The following is a 21,305-nucleotide window of genomic DNA, read 5'->3' as shown; positions in this document are numbered from 1 at the left end:
GATACTACTTTTTATGGGTAGTTCCTATTTGTAAAACGGAAGGAGAGATCCTTAGCATGATGACGAAAGTCTTCCAGAGAACTACAGATCCTATGGAGTCTCAGAAACTGACCTTTTGGAATTCCATCTCTAAGATGTCTTGGGTGAAAACTGTCATAATGTAGAAGACTGTTGGTCGCAGTTGCCTTACGATAGAGGCAAGACTTGATCTTCTTCCCTTGGACAGTGAGCTTGATGTCGAGGAAGTCTATTGAGGTCTCTGAGAACGTAGAAGTCAATTTAATGTTGAGAGAATTGCTGTTTAAATCCCCAACAAACTGTTTACACTCATCCAAAGTACCAGTCCAGATTAAAAGGACGTCATCGATATTACGTCTCCAAGAAAAAACCTTCTCGGAGAAAAATGGATGCTTAACGACTACTAACGCCTCCCACCAGCCCAAAAATAGGTTCGCATAAGAGGGTGCACATCTTGCCCCCATAGCTGTACCTGAGATCAGTCTATAGAACTTTCTATTGAAGATAAAGTAATTTTTGTCTAAGACAAAATATAACAATTCTAAGAGAAATTTGTTATGCTTACCCTCAGCCATAGGTTGTTTTCTGAGAAAAAAGGAAACAGCCTCTATTCCATGGTCATGTGCGATGTTCGTATATAAAGACTCCACATCTAGACCAACCAAAATGGTATTCTCCGGAATAGTAAGCTCCTCCAAATAAAACATAAGATGTGCCGAGTCCCTAATGAAAGAATTCAAGGAAGAGGCCAATGGTTGGAGAAAATAATCAATGTATATGCAGGGCCGCTCCATCAAGCCCCCAATACCTGACACTATTGGCCTACCTGGAGGATTCGTAGGCGACTTGTGCACCTTGGGTAGAATGTAGGAGTCACCGGATGGAGAGTGGTCAAAAACTTTTTTTGTATGTGTTGTATTATAATCCCACTATGCACTTTGTTAATCCTTTATGCGAGTGATGCATTTAACAATAGTTTGAGCTGTATTGGGCTGAATCTATTATACACAATTTGTGTCTTTTACATCTTTGCTCCGTACATATGGACCTGTATATTTAGGCTCTTAGGACACAATTGTGGACACATTGAAATTATTGTGCCTAGTGGTAGCATACATCTAGATTGTTTTTCAGGGCTGAGTCTATTGTACACATATTTACTATGTGGACTTCCTGCACACATTACATATGTATAACTGTGTGATGTTATGTAGGACTTGTCACTGCTCCCAGGTTTACAGGTTATGTCATAATAACCGTTGTTCCTTTTAAATGTTTTTAATATTGTGGTGTTTTTGAGTATCCTATGCAATAAAATTGATAATTTTTCTATGGTGATCCCTGCTTTTGCTGTATGTCTTCTTGGCTATTTTCTTTGATATACATGTAGTTTGGCCATACTGTGGTCGGATGCCTATTAACTATAATAATAATAATTATTAACTAGTTCTATTTATTTGATGGTGCCCTCTGCATTTTTTGTAAAATGTGCTACACCAGCATGTCGCAGACATCACCCGTTCCTTGACAAAATCGCTGTCTGCCAGAATGCAATTCACCACAGACACTTGGACGAGTAAGCATGGCCAAGGGCATTACATCTCCCTGACTGGGCACTGGGTGACTCTGCTGGGTGTGGGGACAGGTGCTGCTCCACAAGTCTTGGAATCCCCAAGGCTTGCAGGACAAACCTCTACATTTAACACTTCCTCCACTGCTGCCTCCTCTATCGCCTCTAGGGCCTCCACCTGTGCCCTCAACCTCTGCCTTAACGAGACACGCGTTCCAAGTGTGGAGCAGACCCCCACCACCTCTGTACTGCACAGCCAGGGCTCTCTGCAATCAGGCAGTCATAAAATTGATATGTCTTGGAGATCGCAGTCATAAAGCTGAAGAGTTGCAGACAGTTCTCCAGGCTCAGTTTGATCAATGGCTGTCTCTGCTGACTCTACATGCAGGGAAGGCAATAATGGTGCAAACCTGGTGGTGGCCCTATGGCAAGGCAAGCCCACACACGTGCCTTGCATGGCTCATGTCCTCAGCCTGGTGGTACAGCATTTTCTCAGCCACTATCCTAGCCTGGTGGTCTGCTCCAGAGAGCACGTAAGTTGTGTGCTCATTTCCACGATTGGCACCCCTCTCCTCATCGACTTACATTGACACATGGTGGAATTCCACTCTGTACATGTTACAGTGACTGTGTCAGCAGCAACAAGCCCTGATGCAGTATGTCTTGTCGTATAGCCTGGGCTAACGCAGTATGGATATGGTACATGTCACATTTACAGAGTGCGCAAAAGATTAAAGACCTCTGCACCCTTCTGCACAGTTTCAAAATGGCTACTGAGATGGTTATCACTGATGCCACTATCATCAGCATCACTATTCTGGTCATCTATATGCTGGAGAAGACTTTGAATAGCCAGCGGGAAGAGATGGTGGTCCCAGAAGAAGAGGAAGCAGAGGAGGACGCAGAAGGGATAATATTGTCTCAAAGTTCAAGACTGTCGCCACACAGGTGGGTGCCAAGGGAGGGTGGATTACTGTGATCGAGGGGGGTGGAGATAGACAAGCTGTTATCGAAGGAGCAAGATCCGAGCAACAAATGGAGGAAGAAGTGATGGGTGAGCAACTGTCAGATGAAGAGGATAATACTCCACGCTCTGTTGTTCATGGTTGGCGGATGGGACAGAGGAAACGAGCCTCATTGTTACCCAGCCACCAACACAGCATGGGCTTGGACCTCATGGTAGAGCCCTACATACGAGTGCCTTCTTGCTGCACTATCTGCAACATGATCCCTGTATAGTCATGATTAGGAATAATGCTGACTGCTGGGTTGCCACTTTATTAGATCCACTTTATAAAACTAAATTTTGCAGATGATCCCCGCCCTAGAAAGGGAACAGCGAATGCTGGAGTATTGAAACACGCTTTTACACAACCTTAAGAGAGCTTTTCCCCAAGACAGCAGTGAAGCACATCATTCACATCGCAGCTGTAGACTTCCAACCTCTGGACAGTCAATTCTTCAACGCCAAAACATTAGCAGCAGCAGCAGTGGTGAAGTAGAAGAAGCAATTTCTGTGAGTCCTTTGACACTTTTTTAGGCCAACGCATGACGTGGGTTACTTGCTTACGTATTTTACCCAAAATATTAACTAATACCTCTCATATTTTTTATATATGTTTTTTGCACTTTATTTTTCAGGGTGCAGTTGGGCCCATTCGTTCTTGTAAACTGTGGTGTCTGTTCACATGGGATGCATTTGGATGGCACTAGGCAGCCCGCCTGATCTAATAGTATGGGCGTAACTAATAGGCTGTTAGCCTGGATGCTGTGCATTCCCATTGTGTGAACAGCGCCGCATACAAGTCTTCATTGTGCATTAATATACCAAGCAACCGCCCCTCCATACACTGGTAGGTTGTGAGCGGTTGTCTCATCCGTATTCTTGCACCTGTGTTGCCGCCATATTAACTATATGGGCCCACTCACCCTGATAGTGCATTTGTTTGGAGGTCTGGGCAGGTCGGCATCTCTGCCTTTTTGCTTTGTTTTTGAACATTTGACATTTGCCTGAATTTTTATATCTACACATGATTTACACAAATTATATTTTCTTGTCTTAACTCTATACTATTTAACATTACAAGCTGTGTATTTCTGTAATTATTTGTATGTATACATGATTGATTACCACTTCTGTCTCTGTAAAAACAATCCCCTTTAACCCCTTTCTGACATCGGGTGTAAATGTATGCTGATGTCGGACTCCCTCCTTTTGATGTGGGCTCCGGCGCTGAGCCTACATCTTTTCTCGCACATGATGGGCCAGAAACCCCGCACTTCAGTGACCCTGTCACATGATCGCGGGTCACTGATGGGTTGGCATGACAACCAGAGGTCTCCAGCAGACCCGTATGGCTGTCACTGCCGGATCCTATGAGCGCTGCCCAGTGGTTGGCGCTCATAGCAAGTGAGCAACTCTGCTACATGCAGGTGATCTGAGCATTGCCTGTATGTAGCAGAGCTGATCGGGTTATAGCAGCTTCTAGCCTCCTATTGAGACTATTGAAGCATGCCTGTGGAGACATGGGGTGGTCAGCGGGTGCCCCGGTCCGCTGGCCGAAACCACATGGATCAGGGATCGTCCCACTGAATGCTCTCCCTTTAACATGGGCATAACGCTACTCAGACAACACACAGTGAGGGTAAAACAGTGTGGGCAATGCTTTATTGTACCACACAACAGGCAGATAACACATAGAACAGTCCCAGCAAAATACCCAACAGAGTGCACATTACAGAGTCTCACCCTTCCGCTGATTCGCTCCCAGGATCGCTACCCCACCTGTGGCACGCACAGAGAGGAGGTAACGACAAGCGTAGGAAGATGACACTCCATACAGTCCATACAAGGTAAAAGGCCAATTCATCTGAGGATCACAACCTGGCTTCTCCAATCGTATCCATGGTTCAGTGATGGTCAATGGAGAAGATCTGTATTCTTTCAACCGAGGCTGAAAACCCCTAGGTTGTTTCCTGTAGAATGATAGATCCTTGTCCCTCGTGATATAAAAACTATATGAAGTATATAGTTTGAAGTCTGGGATCTGCCTATATGTGGCTAGTCTTCTGTTTCGGATAACATGATACATGATTTTAATTTTTTTTGTCTAGTCTTGCTTGAATATAGATCAATATTAACTAGTCACCTGATGACGTCTTTGGTGAGGATGATGAAACACGTAGAAATAAGAGGCTTGGAGAGTGAGTGTGTATACATCACCTCACCCTACATACTGAAATGTGAGGTACATGTTTTTTTCTATTAGTCACCTACTGATTAATATTCAGGGGGTGAATTATGGATATAGTTTTACATTTGGAATTAATAAAGTTTACTGTTATCCTTTTGTCAGCAAACATGAGGAATGACAAGAGACAACCCATTTAAGAAAATTCAAGTTTGGTTAAAAATATTCCAACATTATGGACATAAAAAAGGCTTCTCCCCTATGTGATGTCTCTGATGTTTATTAACAGCTGATTTCCAAGTAAAATATTTCCCACATTAAGAAAATGAAAAAGGCTTCTCCCCTGTGTGACTGCTCTGATGTCTAACAAGAAGCGCTTTCTGGTTAAAATATTTCCCACATTCTGAACAGAAAAAAGGCTTCTCCCCTGTGTGGGTTCTCTGGTGAGGTGGCTCAGTAGTTAGCTCTGCAGCCTTGTAGTGCTGTAGTCCTGGGTTCAACTCCCACCAAGGACAACATCTGCAAGGAGTTTGTATGTTCTCCCTGTGTTTGTGTGGGTTTCCTCCCACATTTCAAAGATATACTGATAGGGAATTTACATTGTTATCCCATTGGGGACAGTGATGATAATGTGTGCAAACTGTAAAGAGCTGTGGAATATGTTAGCACTATATAAAAAGAAAGATTATTATTATTACCAAGATTCCATTTCTGGTTAAAATATTTCCCACATTGTGAACAGGAAAAATGGCTTCTCTGATGTGACCAAGATTTATTTTCCATTTAACATGAAAGAAGTTTCTCCCCTTGTGTGAGTTCTCTGGTGCCTAACACAATCTGATTTAGTGCAAAAACACTTCCCACATTCTGAACATGAAAAAGGCTTCTCCCCTGTGTGAGTTCTATGGTGATTAACCAAATCGGATTTCTGGTTAAAACATTTCCCACATTCTGAACAGGAAAAAGGCTTCTCCCCTGTGTGAGTTCTATGGTGATTAACCAAATCTGATTTTTGGTAAAAACATTTCCCACATTCTGAACAAGAAAAAGGCTTCTCCCCTGTGTGAGTTCTATGGTGATTAACCAATTGTGATTTCCAGTTAAAATATTTCCCACATTCTGAACAGGAAAAAGGCTTCTCCCCTGTGTGAGTTCTATGGTGATTAACCAATTGTAATTTCCAGTTAAAACATTTCCCACATTCTGAACAGGAAAAAGGCTTCTCCCCTGTGTGAGTTCTATGATGACTAACCAAATCTGATTTCTGGTTAAAACATTTCCCACATTCTGAACAGGAAAAAGGCTTCTCCCCTGTGTGAGTTCTATGGTGAGTAACAAAATTTGATTTATGTATAAAACATTTCCCACATTCTGAACAGGAAAAAGGCTTCTCCCCTGTGTGAGTTCTATGGTGAGTAACAAAATTTGATTTATGGATAAAACATTTCCCACATTCTGAACAAGAAAAAGGCTTCTCCCCTGTGTGAGTTCTATGGTGATTAACCAAATCTGATTTCAGTGTAAAACATTTCCCACATTCTGAACAGGAAAAAGGCTTCTCCCCTGTGTGAGTTCTATGGTGATTAACCAAATCTGATTTCTGGATAAAACATTTCCCACATTCTGAACAAGAAAAAGGCTTCTCCCCTGTGTGAGTTCTTTGGTGTGTAACAAAACGTGATTTCCATGTAAAACATTTCCCACATTCTGAACATGAGAATGACTTCTTTGCCTTAGGAGCAGTTTGTTTTTTAATGCCTCTTTTGTGACATTGATTTCCCTTATTAGTCAGAAATGAATCAGAAGATGGGACCTGTTTCATAGGATCAGATGACAAATCTCTGCTGTGAATGGTTGATGGTATATCTGGAGTAATAGCAATCACTTCAGTTTTATCTTGTAGGATCTCAAGATCATCAGATTTCAAAATTAAAGATGTCAGCTGTCCCTCTGATCTCCTGGTACAGTCATCTGCTAAGATAAAAACAATTATTTATTAATAAAATATCCTCGAGTTTTATATTTTTGAACGTTTCTACTTAAACTGTCCATAAAAATGGCAAGCTATGTAAAAAACTTTAATTATTTACCAAGACAATGACAGGTCACAGTCTAATAGAAAACCTTGTTGGATGAACCAGTAGTGTGTGGTGTTCAACTGTTTGTTCATTCGGCCTCCCAAATATCAAATATAAAGAAACCAATCAATGTTATGTAGGCGAAAATAATACCAATTCTCATCTCACAAAAACAAGTCCCCACTCAGGTCCATCATCTGTCAATGGAAAAACAGAGGTTCCCGCACTATTAGTGGCTCGAAGGCTGTTGAAAAGCAACAAGGTTTCCATAAACCAATCCAGCAAAATCCGCTCTCCTTTCAGAGTCTTGCAGTGTGCGCAAACAACATTTAGGATCCCTGTATTTAGCAATATTATACTGAGAAGAACCCACTTAATTTTTGGTGTGTGTCTCCTGGAGCACAATCTGGGCGCTATGTGCTGGGTAATAAAATGGCAAATGTGTAATTTTCACTCTCCAACATCCACTGCGTGTTAATTTCCAGAAAGTGGCTGTGGAGTCAAAACATTCACTCCTCCTACACACGTGGTCTAAATTGTTGGTACCCGTTGTTTAATGAAACCCACAATGGTCACAGAAATAACTTGAATCTGACAAAAGTAATAATAAATTAAAAAATCTAAGAAAATTAACAGATGAAAGTCAGACATTGCTTTTTAACCATGCTTCCACAGAATTTTAAAATAATAAAACTCATAAAATAGGCCTGGACAGAACTGATGGTTCCCTTAACTAACATATTTTGAAGCACAACCTTTTGAGGCAATTACTGCAATCAAATGATTTCTGTAATTGTGTATGAGACTTCTGCATCTCTCGACAGGTATTTTGGCCCATTCCTCAAGAGCAAACTACTCCAGTTGCTCTTTCCAAAGATGTTCTTTAGGATTTAGGTCAGGGCTCATAGAAGGCCACTTCAGAATAGTCCAATATTTTCCTTTTAGCCATTCTTGCATGTTTTTAGCTGTGTATTGTGTGTCATTATCCTGTTGCAAGACCCATGACCTGCGACTGATACCAAGCTTTCTGACATTGGGCAGTACATTTCTGTTTAGAATCCCTTGATAGTCTAGAGATTTCATTGTACCCTGCACAGATTTTAGACACCCTGTGCCAGATGCAGCAAAACAGCCCCAGAACATAACAGAGTCTCCTCCATATTTCACAGTAGGAACAGTGTTCGTTTTGTGATATGCTTCATTTTTCCATCTGAGAACTTAGAGCTGATGTGCCTTGCCAGAAAGTTCCATTTTTGTCTCATCTGTCCATAGGAAATTCTCCCAGAAGCTTTGTAGCTTGTCAACATGTAGTTTGGCAAATTCCAGTCTGTTTTTTTATGATTTTTTTTCAACAATGGTGTCCTCCTTGGTCGTCTCCCATGAAGTCCACTTTGGCTCATACAACGACGGATGGTGTGATCTGACACTGATGTTCCTTGAGCTTGAAGTTCACATTTAATCTATTTAGATGTTTTTCTGGGCTCTTTTGTTACCATTCGTATTATCCATCTCTTGGATTTGTCATCAGTTTTCCTCCTGCAGCCATGTCCAGGGAGGTTGGCTACAGTTCCATGGAGCTTACATTTCTGAATAATATGTGCAATTTTAGTCACAAGAACATGAAGCTGCTTGGAGATGGTCTTATAACTTTTACCTGTAACATGTTTGTCTATAATTTTCCTTCTAATCTCCTGAGACAACTCTTTCCTTCGGTTCCTCTGGTCCATGTTGAGTGTGATACACACCATGTCACCACACAGCACAGTGAGTATCTGTAGCCTCCTCTATACAGGCTCTCACTGATTCCAGGATTGTTGACACCTGTGATGCTGATTAGTGAACACACCGCGATTTACACAATCTGTGGGAGCATGGCTGAAAAGCAATGTCTGACTTTCATTTGTTCATTTTCATAGATTTTTTATTTATTATTACTTTTGTCAGATTCAAGTTACTTCTGTGACCATTGTGGGTTTTTGTCATTAAACGAGGGGTAACAACAATTTTGACCCCGTGTGTATAGATTATAACCATCAGTGAATTAATTAATAACATGGAATCACTTTATGGGGATTTCGACTATTCTGGTTTTCTGTGATTTAGTTATATTAGGGCTTCTGCATATGGTGTGTCCAATCTCATCTGGGATCTGTTCCTGCTGTCCAGCTGGAGTAATCTGCTCCCTACTTCAGCCAATTGGAAAGTACCACACCCTACTAAAGCGCAAAGCACATGGCCGGAATCTGCCAGATACAGCGCTGTTCTCCTCTGGTTCAGTCCTCTGTGCTCAGCTTGTGGCTTAACCCAATACCAATGAGTATGGTGGAAGATGATACTGACAGAGTGCCAAGAAGAAATAATATACTGTATACAGCAACACGTGAAAATAGATAAAAACGCCTTTATTGATATATAAATGGGTGTACACTTAAATAAAATAAAAAATAATAAAAAGGCATCCCAAATAAATGCGTAATATTGGATTATAATATCCTACAACATAGGGTAAAATGTATACCCATAAGGCACAGGCTCGAAAGGAATATGAAAAAAGAAAATTAAAATAAATATTAATGGAACCTTAATAAAGCCCCCAAAAGGAATTGTGTATACAGTGCACCATGTAATAATGAATATCCAAAAAATTGTGTAAACACAGTTTACAAAAAATAAATAAAGAATAATAATAACAACAACAGCTGTGCAAATGATGTGTAAAATGAACCGTGCAATGAAAAAAATGGTGCAGAGAACAAAAAAGAGACACTACAAGAGTGTCACACAATGTGAGAGGGGAAAAGGTAATGGGAGCGGGAAATAAATAACTCTTTCCTTCGGTTCCTCTGGTCCATATTGAGTGTGATACACACCATGTCACCACACAGCACAGTGAGTATCTGTAGCCTCCTCTATACAGGCCCTCACTGATTCCAGGATTGTTGACACCTGTGATGCTAATTAGTGAACACACCGCGATTTACACAATCTGTGGAAGCATGGCTGAAAAGCAATGTCTGACTTTCATTTGTTCATTTTCATAGATTTTTTATTTATTATTACTTTTGTCAGATTTAAGTTATTCCTTCCCCTGACGAAGGAAGTTTTATTCCGAAACACGCGTCGGGGCGCGTTCACAGGCATCCCCAGGCATCATTCTCCGGCTCATTAGGTATTACTTTATTTCCCGCTCCCATTACCTTTTCCCCTCTCACATTGTGTGACACTCTTGTAGTGTCTCTTTTTTGTTCTCTGCACCATTTTTTTCATTGCACGGTTCATTTTACACATCATTTGCACAGCTGTTGTTGTTATTATTATTCTTTATTTATTTTTTGTATACTGTGTTTACACAATTTTTTGGATATTCATTATTACATGGTGCACTGTATACACAATTCCTTTTGGGGGCTTTATAAAGGTTCCATTAATATTTATTTTAATTTTCTTTTTTCATATTCCTTTCGAGCCTGTGCCTTATGGGTATACATTTTACCCTATGTTGTAGGATATTATAATCCAATATTACGCATTTATTTGGGATGCCTTTTTATTATTTTTTATTTTATTTAAGTGTACACCCATTTATATATCAATAAAGGCGTTTTTATCTATTTTCACGTGTTGCTGTATACAGTATATTATTTATTCTTGGCACTCTGTCAGTATCATCTTCCACCATACTCATTGGTATTGGGTTCTTTCACCGGATGGTCTGCCATCCACATTTCTAGAGGGGTTGTGGATTTTCATTTTATTATTTTTAATTAGTACATTACCCTCATTGTTCTAAGTGTTCAGCTTGTGGCTTGTGTATTTGTTTCCTGCTGTGACCGTGGCTCGTTTACTGACTACTCTTGTGTCTTCTGATTCTGTATTCTGTCCTTCTGGTTCTGACCCAGCTACCTGACTATTCTTCTTGCCATCTAACACCACAGAATAGCAGGTAACACCATGGTCCAAGCCTAGGGGTCCCTGTGTAAGTCCAGATTCCATGTAAGGGTGTTATAGGGCGATGAGCAAGGCAATCCTTGGGATATGGAAAGCAGAGAAGATAGAACTCTCAATACATTGTGTCTGCAAACTATTCCAGCTAGATCTGCATTCAAATAGCTAAATGGCGCTCCTTCCCTTCTGAACACTGCCATGTGCCCAGACAGTAGTGTACAATCGTATGTAGGGTATAGTGCGAAGCTGGAAAATAATTTGTAAGATCCATTTGTTTCCTATTATCCTTTGTGAATAATTTACCACCACATAAAGTGACACACGTCAGATATTAATAATGGGGCCTGATTAGGAACACAAAACTGGCTGCAGGAAGAGGTTAAATCAGAGGATTTTGGACACTACTGTAATCAAACACTGTGACTATAGACAATAACATCTACTGAAATGATCAAACTCCACAGTCTCCATCAGTAATAAATGAGCAGCTAGTGGTGAAACCTCTCTGGGGTAATTAGAGTATGGGGCTCGGAGACTTCACAATCTAAACTATCGTAAGCTCCAATATTTTCTGTCAGATGAGTTTCATGAAGAAATATTACACATTTATAGAGAACTGTGTATAATAGTGCAGAGCTGAGATGTCTTAAAGGGAACCTGTCAGCAGGATTGTGCTCAGTAACCTACAGACACTGTCAGGTCAGCGCCGTTATACTGATTACAATGATACCTGGTGAAGAAATCCGTCTTGTGGTTGTTGTTTAATCTGTATTTGTAGTTTTCAGTTAATGAGATTCTCGTGCTCTGGGGCGGGGCTGTGGGTGGCGCTGCAGGCGGGGCTGGGGCGGGGCTTTATGTGGTGCTTTGATTCCATATTCATCTGTATTGGCTTATGACAGGTCGCTGACCCCTCACTGACCTGCCCCCATTATTACATAATGCATATAATAGTGTTGATATTATTGGTGATAATGCCTATAATATTGTGGCTATTGTGAGACTTAGAAAATAATTACATAGAGCAAAATGACACCAGCGGCCCCTGTCCAGTAGCCTCTATCTCTTACTTATAGATGCTACTGCGCAAGCGCCGCCATCACCGGTGATATTTTGCTGGATGTAATTTTTTTCTAAGCCTCACAATAGCCACAATATTATAGGCATTATCACCAATAATATCAATGCTATTATATGCATTATGTAATAATGGGGGCAGGTCAGCGAGGGGTCAGCGACCTGTCATAGGCCAATACAGATGAATATGGAATCAGCTAACCTCATGAAGCCCCGCCCACAGCCCCACCCACAGCCCCGCCCCAGAGCACGAGAATCTCATTAACTAAAAACTACAAATACAGATTACACAACAGTAAACCAGAGTTGCCCTCATTTATGGTGGACCATTGGAGCTACTATGGATCCTGAGCAGAAGATTAGAGAAAATAATATTGCTCCCCATTTCAGGAGAGATTGTGCAGTAATCTGAATTCCTTAGGACCAAAAACAATGTAATGTATGACGTGGAGTGAATCCATGACACCAGGGCTGGAGCCAACACATCTCCTGCAGGCGGGAATAAATGTATATTACAGCCCTCAGCCACGCACAGCTTAGAGATCTATCATGGCACAGGTGGAATGTTTGTCCTGGAGATTATCACAATCCTCCTTGAAGTTAGTTGGTTTTAATACAAATGGAAAAGTCAGGATAAAGGGAAACTCTGCTGTTATTGGACAGAAATTCACACTCGGCCTCACTGCACATTTACTGTTGTCGCTCATAAAAGGGAAGTTTGGCCAGAAAGACTGGACCTAGTCTTGTAGGGACCATAAGACATTCAGCAGCACAAAAGGGAGAGAAGATTCATCCGATAAGATCTCAGGGATCTAGGAAGCCAACAGCATCATTACCCTCCGCTTTCTCTTACAGGCCCAGCATAAGATTTTTCTTCAAGTGATTTTCTATCTTGTCAGCACATTCTACGTACGCTGTCATTTGGCTTTATAGTTACAGATCTGGGCAGGTAATGGTCAGCGTCTCCTAATGTGAAGGAGAGAATGGCGAATTCCTGTCTCTTTGTCTTGAGAATAAACTTCAGTTGTGTGCAAGCCTTTCCTGAGGAAAGAGAAGACATCTAAGGCCGGGATCACACTACTGTGTGTGATGTGAGAAACTCGCACGAGTCTCTCGCATCAACACCCGCCGACACTCAGGACCGGAGATGCGGTTGCATGTGTTTCTATGTATTTCTATGCAGCTGCAGCTCCGGTCCTGAGTAGTGGCGGCAGCGCCAGATGTTGATTACGAGAGATTCGTGCAAGTTTCTTGCATCACACACGTAGTGCGATTCCGGCCTAACAGTGTTCAGTGTGACTCTTTAAGCGTGCACTCGGCCTATATTGGGTCAGGTACAAGCAATCATATAGATCTCGCTTTAAGGGATCAACCTCACACTACTACCAGGGGAACAGGGCTTTCAATGCCCAAAGTCAATTCAACAGTTTTGGGTGGAGGAGAATGTTGTGGTCTAGAGGCAAAATGGTGATCATGGTAATACGGCCGGACTACACCACCGATAAAGCAGCCACAGCCGGTGACTGAGAGGAATCTGTGACTTCTCTGCATTCAGTGGTTGCTACTCACCTGGGTAGTCATATGTGGGAATCTCCTCTTTACACCACTCATCATCTCTCAAATATGTCTCTGTAGTATTAATATGGGTCAGATCTTCACCCTGAAACAAATATTGTAAAAGTCACAGACAGATGGAGAAGTCCCATCTATGATCAGCTCTAATCCTGCCATCTCCACCGTTCTCATTACACAAGTATAAAACATATAATACTGGTGGATAAAACAAGACTGAGCACAAGACCTTCACAGCCGTCTACACATCATAGGGGAGATCTCCTGACACCTTCTCTCCATCTACCTGATGATCCTGAGGAGCACTGGGATCTTCTTGGTTACAGTCCTGTGGAAGAAGAGGACGGGGACATCTCTCTGGTGTTGTCCTCTTACTGGATAGATCTGGAGGAAACACATACAGGGACTGAGTTCATTCTCTACATACAGATAATTATAGGCCGTGAGTATTTAGTCCTATTACCTGGTGATGTGAGGGGCTGGGGAACCTCCATTATGACGTTCTTGTACAGATCTTTGTGTCCTTCTAAATACTCCCACTCCTCCATGGAGAAATAGACAGCGACATCCTGACACCTTATAGGAACCTGACACATACAATGATACCGTCATCCCCCCGATCCCTTCATAGTGTTACTGTATAATGTCCCAGTGTGGAGCCCCTGAGGCTTCAGTCACCACAGAGGTACTGCACCTTCTCCTAAGGTGTAGTGCCCCACCATCCAGGTAGGGTGGGGATCCTGCCCACACTCCACACCTGCATTACACACACAGGATAGTTCAGTGGGGCCACCTAACAGCTACAGACTGGGGGTTAGTAGAGCACCCCTCGTTGTACCCTGCTTCGTAACACGAGATGTGCTGGGAGGCGGGTGGAGTTAGTATAAAAGAGAGGGAAAGTGTAGGATTTGAGTTCAGTCAGTAGTCAGTCTGACGGGAGGTCAGTCTGGGGTGAGTCCCAGAGAAGAAGGAGTCAGACGAGGGTCTGAGGAACAGAGCAGGCTGACAGCAGGTCAGCCTGAGAGGGGCTCAAGGCGGAGGAAGACAGTCAGTCAGGAGAGGCTGAGGACTGGTCTTAGGCCTTTTTCACACTTCAGTTTTTTGCATCAGTCAAAACCCGCCAAAAGGACGGATGGCGGATCCGTTTTAGTACTGATGACAACGGATGCCACCTGTCCGTTTTTTTGACGGATCCGACAAATGAAGAATTTTAAAGGAATCGCAGGAGAGAGAGAGAGAGAGAGAGAGAGAGAAGAATTTTTTTTTTTTTTTTTTTTGTCCGGCACCCAGAAAGAGTTTCGGGTTAAATCAGTGTCTGGAGGATCCGCCACAGAAAAAAACGTTGCAAGCTCCGTTTTGAAATCTTTGAGGATGGTGACGGACAGCAACTTTTGGCGGATCCGCAAAAAAAACGGATGCAACGGACAGCAATCCGTCACAATCCGCCAATAATGTAAGTCAATGGGGAAAAAAATGGATCCTCAAAAGAAAATTGCGGATCCGTTTTTTTCAAAACCTGGCGGATTGTGACTGATTGTAAAAAACTGAAGTGTGAAAGAGGCCTTAGTGGAACAAGCTCCTCAGGGAAGGAAGAGAAGGAGAAAGAGATGTAGACTGAAGACTACAGATTCCATGGGAGAGATAGAACAGATCGGAACGAAGGCGAACAGAAGGATGGTGGGAAGCTGGTTGAGAAAGAGAGAGAACCCTTCCAGTCCAGAAAGCGCAAAGGCCGGGGCCCGGTCCCCGAGGTTGATTGGAATCTTTATGTCCGACAACAGACACCGGAGGAGTAGTGAGCCGCTAACGCCTTACTCCCACCATAGACTTGGGACACAACAGCAACCGATTTACGAGCCAGGACTCTGAGAGGAGTCCCCGATAGAGGCTACAGCTGTCTGTCATACAAGTAAAGACTAGGAACACCTAGAGAGAGGCATTCCAGGGTAACTAAGTACTGGAGTGCTTCGCACCTAAAGGCGCATTGGAGGAGTCGTTCAGTAAGGGAGAATCCTATCCTGCCTGGAGATGGGCTGGAGCCCTGACCTGGAGAACACAGTACGGAGGCAGGCAGTTGTGTGAACTGCAAACAGTGAGTAAAGCTTTGGAACCGCACACCCTGGTGTCCTCCAGTTATTCCCACACCATTACATCTGGGTACCAGCATCCATACCATTCTGCGCCTCTCCTCATCCATTGCACCTACACTGCCCTGGGACTACAGCTCCACCTGTGGGGAGCTACACCATCTTTGCTGCACCACTCCATCAGTCCCAGCGGATCTGTATGCAGCGTTGGCCCAACACCATACTTGCCAAACACCACGGGTGGCGTCACGAACTACTTTTATAAACTATTCTACCATTAACATCTCCGCCACTGATATTGGGCGCCTAGGGCCATGGACCGGGTCGCAGCTGCTGTGACACATCCCCGCCTGACACAGGCCCGGTACCAAGTACCCCGCTGCCCTGGGTGTGACGCGCGGGGGCGCCCCACCAGCATTCCAAGCAGTGTCACCTCTCCAGTCAGCAGCTCAATCATCTTGTAGATAAGTTCTAGGATCTTCTGGTCATTGATGTCTTCACGTATCAGGAGATGAGGTGCAGGCCCCATGATTTGACTCAGGGATTCTCCCCATCCCTCAGACACAGGGTCCTGACAGCGATCACTAGAGGTCTTCTTCACCACTGTGTAATCCTGGTTATGGAGAGACACATTAATAAATCTCACTACAGACATTTCCAGAGTCCTCACCTCTCCAGTTCTGTCCATCTATTATTCCCATAGATAAGAATGATGTAATGTGACGTCATCAGAATCTCTCACCTCTCCAGTGAGACGGAAGAGGATCTCTAGGGTGAGGTGTAATATCCTCTCCGCCATCTTGTCTCTTTCCATATCCATCCTTGATGGGTAAATCAGGAAAATTCTCTTTTGTAGAAGATCTTCACTGAGAGGATCCGATATTGTAGAGACCTGAATGAGAAGAAGATGATCCGATGTAACATCATAAGAATCCTGTGTAATAATACAATTACTGGAGATAATAAGGGAAACATATGAGGAGATTTATTATCTTACAGGGTTTAGTTTTCTTCCTTGACATCTACTAATAAAACCTATATCTTTAGGCCACAGACAACAAGCAGTTTCCTCCTCGGAGTCGGCAGCTGAACACGTTCCTCATAGACTCATCTTCCATAACGCTAATTCTCGTCTCATTGCCAACACTGGAATTGGCATTAGCAATACTGCAGGAGATATTCATTACACGCGACATGAGAAATAACTTCTTCATACCGCTCCACATACTAGACCTCTGCCCTTCCCTATTAACCTCCCTCTCCAACATCACTAAAGGAGAGCTTACTCATCTCCATTCCAAATCACACCTCACCACCTGTGCACTTGACCCCATCCCTTCCCACCTGCTTCCCAACCTCACTAACATGATCATTCCAGCCCTAACCCATCTCTTCAACCTATCCCTAACTTCTGGTACCTTCCCTTCTGCCTTCAAACATGCCACCATATCACCTATCCTCAAAAAATCAAACCTTGACCCAACTGCTCTGCCCAGCTGTCGCCCCATATCACTGCTCCCGTTTGCTTCCAAACTCCTTGAACAGCATGTCCATGCTCAACTTTCCTCCCACCTCTCATCTAACTCCCTCCTTGACATCCTGCAATCTGGCTTCCGCCCCCACCACTCCACTGAAACTGCCCTGACCAAAATTACTAATGACTTACTCAAAGCCAAAGCTAACAGACAGTCCTCCATCCTCCTACTTCTTGACCTGTCCTCTGCCTTTGACACAGTTGACCACTGCCTACTGCTACAGATTCTTTCTTCCCTTGGCATAAAAGACCTTGCCCTGTCCTGGATTTCCTCATACCTTTCTGACCGCACATTCAGCGTTTCCCACTCCCACACTACCTCCTCATCCCGCCCCCTCTCTGTTGGAGTCTCCCAAGGCTCTGTCCTGGGGCCCCTACTTTTTTCCATCTATACTCTTGGCCTAGGACAACTCATAAAGTCCCATGGCTTCCAGTACCACCTGTATGCAGATGACACTCAGATCTACCTCTCTGGCCCAGATGTCACCTCTCTGCTGTCCAGAATCCCGGAGTGTCTATCAGCCATATCCTCCTTTTTCACCTCTCGCTTCCTAAAACTCAACGTAGACAAAACTGAACTCATTATCTTTCCTCCATCTCGCGTATCTTCCCTACCCGATCTATCTATTATGGTAAATGGCATCATGCTCTCTCCCGCACCTGAAATCCGCTGCCTTGGAGTAACTCTCGACTCTGCCCTGTCCTTCAAACCACACGTCCAATCTCTTGCCACCTCCTGTCGCCTCAAGCTCTAAAATATTTCCAGAATCCGTCCCTTCCTCAGTCTTCAATCTACTAAAACTCTTGTACATGCCGTCATCATCTCCCGCCTTGACTACTGTAACACTCTCCTCTGTGGCCTCCCCGCTAACTCTCTTGCACCACTCCAGTCTGTCCTCAATTCTGCTGCCCGACTAATCCACCTCTCTCCTCGCTACTCCCCTGCCTCTCCCCTCTGCAAATCCCTCCATTGGCTCCCAATTCCCCAACGAATCCAGTTCAAGCTACTAACACTGACCTACAAAGCCATCCACAACCTTTCCCCTCCCTATATCTCTGAACTAATCTCAAAGAGGGAGACACGAAAGGTGGGTGGTAACAGTTACCCTGATTGTATGGACCAGTCATAATGTTAAGTGTGTAACAGTACAGACACAGAGGGCTAATGGAGGCATAAAGCATGTGGGAACATGATACGGGGAACCTGGTTATGGTAAAACTTTTGGCTCTGCCACACAGGGATAGATTAGGTTAATGTGTTGGGGTGGTAGGCCAGTCTGAATAAATGCGTTTTCAGGACACGCTTAAAATTGTGGGGATTGGGGACTAATCGTATTGACCTGGGAAGTGCATTCCAAAGAATTGGCGCGGCACGTGTAAAGTCTTGGAGACGGGAGTGGGAGGTTCTGACTATTGAGGATGCTAATCTCAGGTCATCAGCAGAACGGAGGGCGCGGGTAGGGTGGTATACTGAAACAAGGGAGGAGATGTAGGGTGGTGCTGAGCCATGGAGGGCTTTGTGAGTGAGGGTAATAAGTTTATACTGAATTCTGGAGTGGATGGGTAGCCAGTGTAATGAATGGCACAAGGTAGAGGCATCGGTGTAACGATTGGTGAGGAATATGATCCTGGCTGCAGCATTCAAGACAGATTGGAGGGGGGAGAGTTTGGTAAGAGGGAGACCGATTAGAAGAGAGTTACAATAGTCGAGACGAGAATGAATAAGAGAAACAGTAAGAGTTTTTGCAGAGTCAAAGGTAAGAAAAGGTCGAATTCTAGAAATGTTTTTGAGGTGCAGATGACAAGAGCGAGCCAGTGATCGAATGTGGGGGGCAAAGGAAAGCTCGGTGTCAAGTATGACCCCAAGACAGCGGGCCTGTTGCTGGGGAGTAATAGTGGAACCACACACAGAAATTGCAATGTCGGGTATTTAATGGCGCTATATAAATAAATAATAATAATAATAATAATGATGAGGACGACATCTTCATCTTCTACTACGGCTCTAGAGACAGATTTGGCCAGAGTCGGTCACTGCCTCCATCCCCACCGGCCGTCTATATGAATGTTTCCCGTCTTCCCCGCACTGGAATCTTCTCTCCCGTTAGATCTCAGCTCTGAGTCACACACAGAAGTTTGAGGCTTTTAGAAAAGATTTTTAGTTTCCACAAACACAACGGACAGAAATGATCTGATCCCAAAGTCTCCATGTACAGTGATTTATGGGGTTTATTTCTGGCCTTAGGCTTTCCTATATTACAAGAAAAACTCCAGAAAAAGACGATATTAAAATGTTTCTAAAGAAAATTGGCTCCAACAATTCTTGTAAGAAGAAAAAAATATGCAAAAAGCAGAAGACACATTTATTTATTTTTAACATGTTAAATATTTATGAAAAACTAGCTGAAGACCCCGGCGCTGCCAGGGCATAGTAACTAACTGTGGTTAGTTATAGCAAATTATAATTATCCTCCAACCCATAGTCCCGTGCCCATATACCCATCATACATATCTTCCATCCCATAGTCCAGTGCCCATATACCCATCACACATCCTTCATCTCATAGTCAACCATTATGTCATCATAGTGAGCGGCAGGGCTAGCAACCTATGATGACATCAGCGTCGCCATGGCAACCATTATGACATCATAATGAGGGGCGGGGCTTGACACACACACACTTCTTCCCCATTATGTAGATAGGGCCAAATTGTTTGGTGAATTGGAACACGCGGGGTTAAAATTTTACCTCACAACATAGCTTAGGACGCTCTTGGGGTCCAGACGTGTGACTGTGCCAAATTTTGTGACTGTAGCTGCGACGGTGCGGATGCCTATCCCGGACATACACACCCACATTCAGCTTTATATATTAGATAAATTAATCTTTTTGTGCCCCAGAACATAGATGTACACTGCAGGGACGGCACAGAGGAGGCTGCAACAAAAACCCTGACAGTTTAACCCCTTGCTGCTGTGAAAAGCAAACATGACATCTAAGAAGGTGTGACAGAGTTCGGCTGAATGCCCCCCGCCTCCAAGTACTCGATAGTATGGGGCGGCCTAGTGACTCCGATACTTACATGCCTAATAACGGGGTCTGGGCTGCAATGTATGAAGGTCTATTAGGCCGGGCCAGAGGCAGCGTCCAATAAGTTACCTTATAACCCCCCATACACATTAGAATAAAGTTCCATGAAAGCACTGATTTCGGGGGGTTTGGCCGAGATATAATGTATTTGGGGGCCTCCCGACAGATGATGTCAGGGCAGAGAAGGATCTGGTATCCTGAATTTCAGAGGATAATCCGTTTGTTCTTCCTGTAGATAATCCTCCTCTAGAGGAGTCTGGAGGCGACTCTCTCATACAGACCACAGGAAAGCTGGAATATTTGTGTGTATGGGGGAGTCGGGAGAGACATGTGACAGAGTCTGGAGACGCCATGGAGAGCGATCTACTGCCTGCAGCATCCTTCAGCATGACCGGTTTGGCAGTGGTCAGTAATGGTGTGGGGTGGCATTTCTTTGGAGGCCACACGATGTTGGGCTGTGAGCACAACCCCCATGGAGACAAAATTGTGCCTTTACCTGGAGATAAATTCCCAGTGGGGGGCAATTTCCAAAATGCAATAACTTAAGTGGGGAATTCAGCTCTTTTCGCACTTAAGGGATCTGTATATGGAGTCTACAAACCACAGTGGGGGAATAAGGATTTGTTACGCTGCCAATTTTGGGGCTAAAGTCACATTTTTGTGAGGAAAAAAAGTAAAATTGTCATTTTTTCCTTCCACATTGCTTAAATTCCTGTCACACTATTCGAATTTAGATATTGTCCTGGTCAGAAAGGAGAATACAGGGAGCAAAAGGGTTAATAGGACTCACAGGAGGAACCAGCCAAGAAAGCAGAAGATCCAGGAGTGTCCGCCACTAGTGATGTGTCGTTCGGGAATGATGAGAGCCGGCAATCTATGAGGAAAGAGGTAGACACGAAAGGTGGGTGGTAACAGTTGCCCTGATTGAATGAACCAGCCATAGTGTTAAGTGTGTAACAGTACAGACACAGAGGGCTAATGGATGCATAAAGCATGTGGGAACATGATGCAGGGAACCTGGTTAAGGTAAAACTTTAGGCTGTGCCACACAGGGATAGATTAGGTTAATGTGTTGAGGCGATAGGCTAGTACAAATAAATGCGTTTTCAGGGCACTCTTAAAATTGTGGGGATTGGGGACTAAT

General features: G+C 43.6%; 1 protein-coding gene and 1 pseudogene across 1 annotated transcript in view; one reads left to right on the top strand and one right to left on the bottom strand.

The window, feature by feature from the left end:
- The window catches only part of LOC141076831 (uncharacterized), a 91,073-nt pseudogene extending 70,036 nt beyond the window's left edge, over positions 1-21,037 (bottom strand).
- The window catches only part of LOC141076815 (uncharacterized), a 918,929-nt gene that overhangs the window by 345,033 nt on the left and 552,591 nt on the right, over positions 1-21,305 (top strand). The window lies entirely within an intron of this gene.

Source organism: Dendrobates tinctorius, unplaced genomic scaffold, assembly GCF_039654945.1.
Source record: "Dendrobates tinctorius isolate UK_male_01 unplaced genomic scaffold, ASM3965494v1 ptg000430l, whole genome shotgun sequence".
In the NCBI taxonomy this organism is placed as follows: domain Eukaryota; kingdom Metazoa; phylum Chordata; class Amphibia; order Anura; family Dendrobatidae; genus Dendrobates; species Dendrobates tinctorius.
Note: the sequence above shows the minus strand (reverse complement) of the source record. Positions and strands in the feature narration are given on the sequence as shown.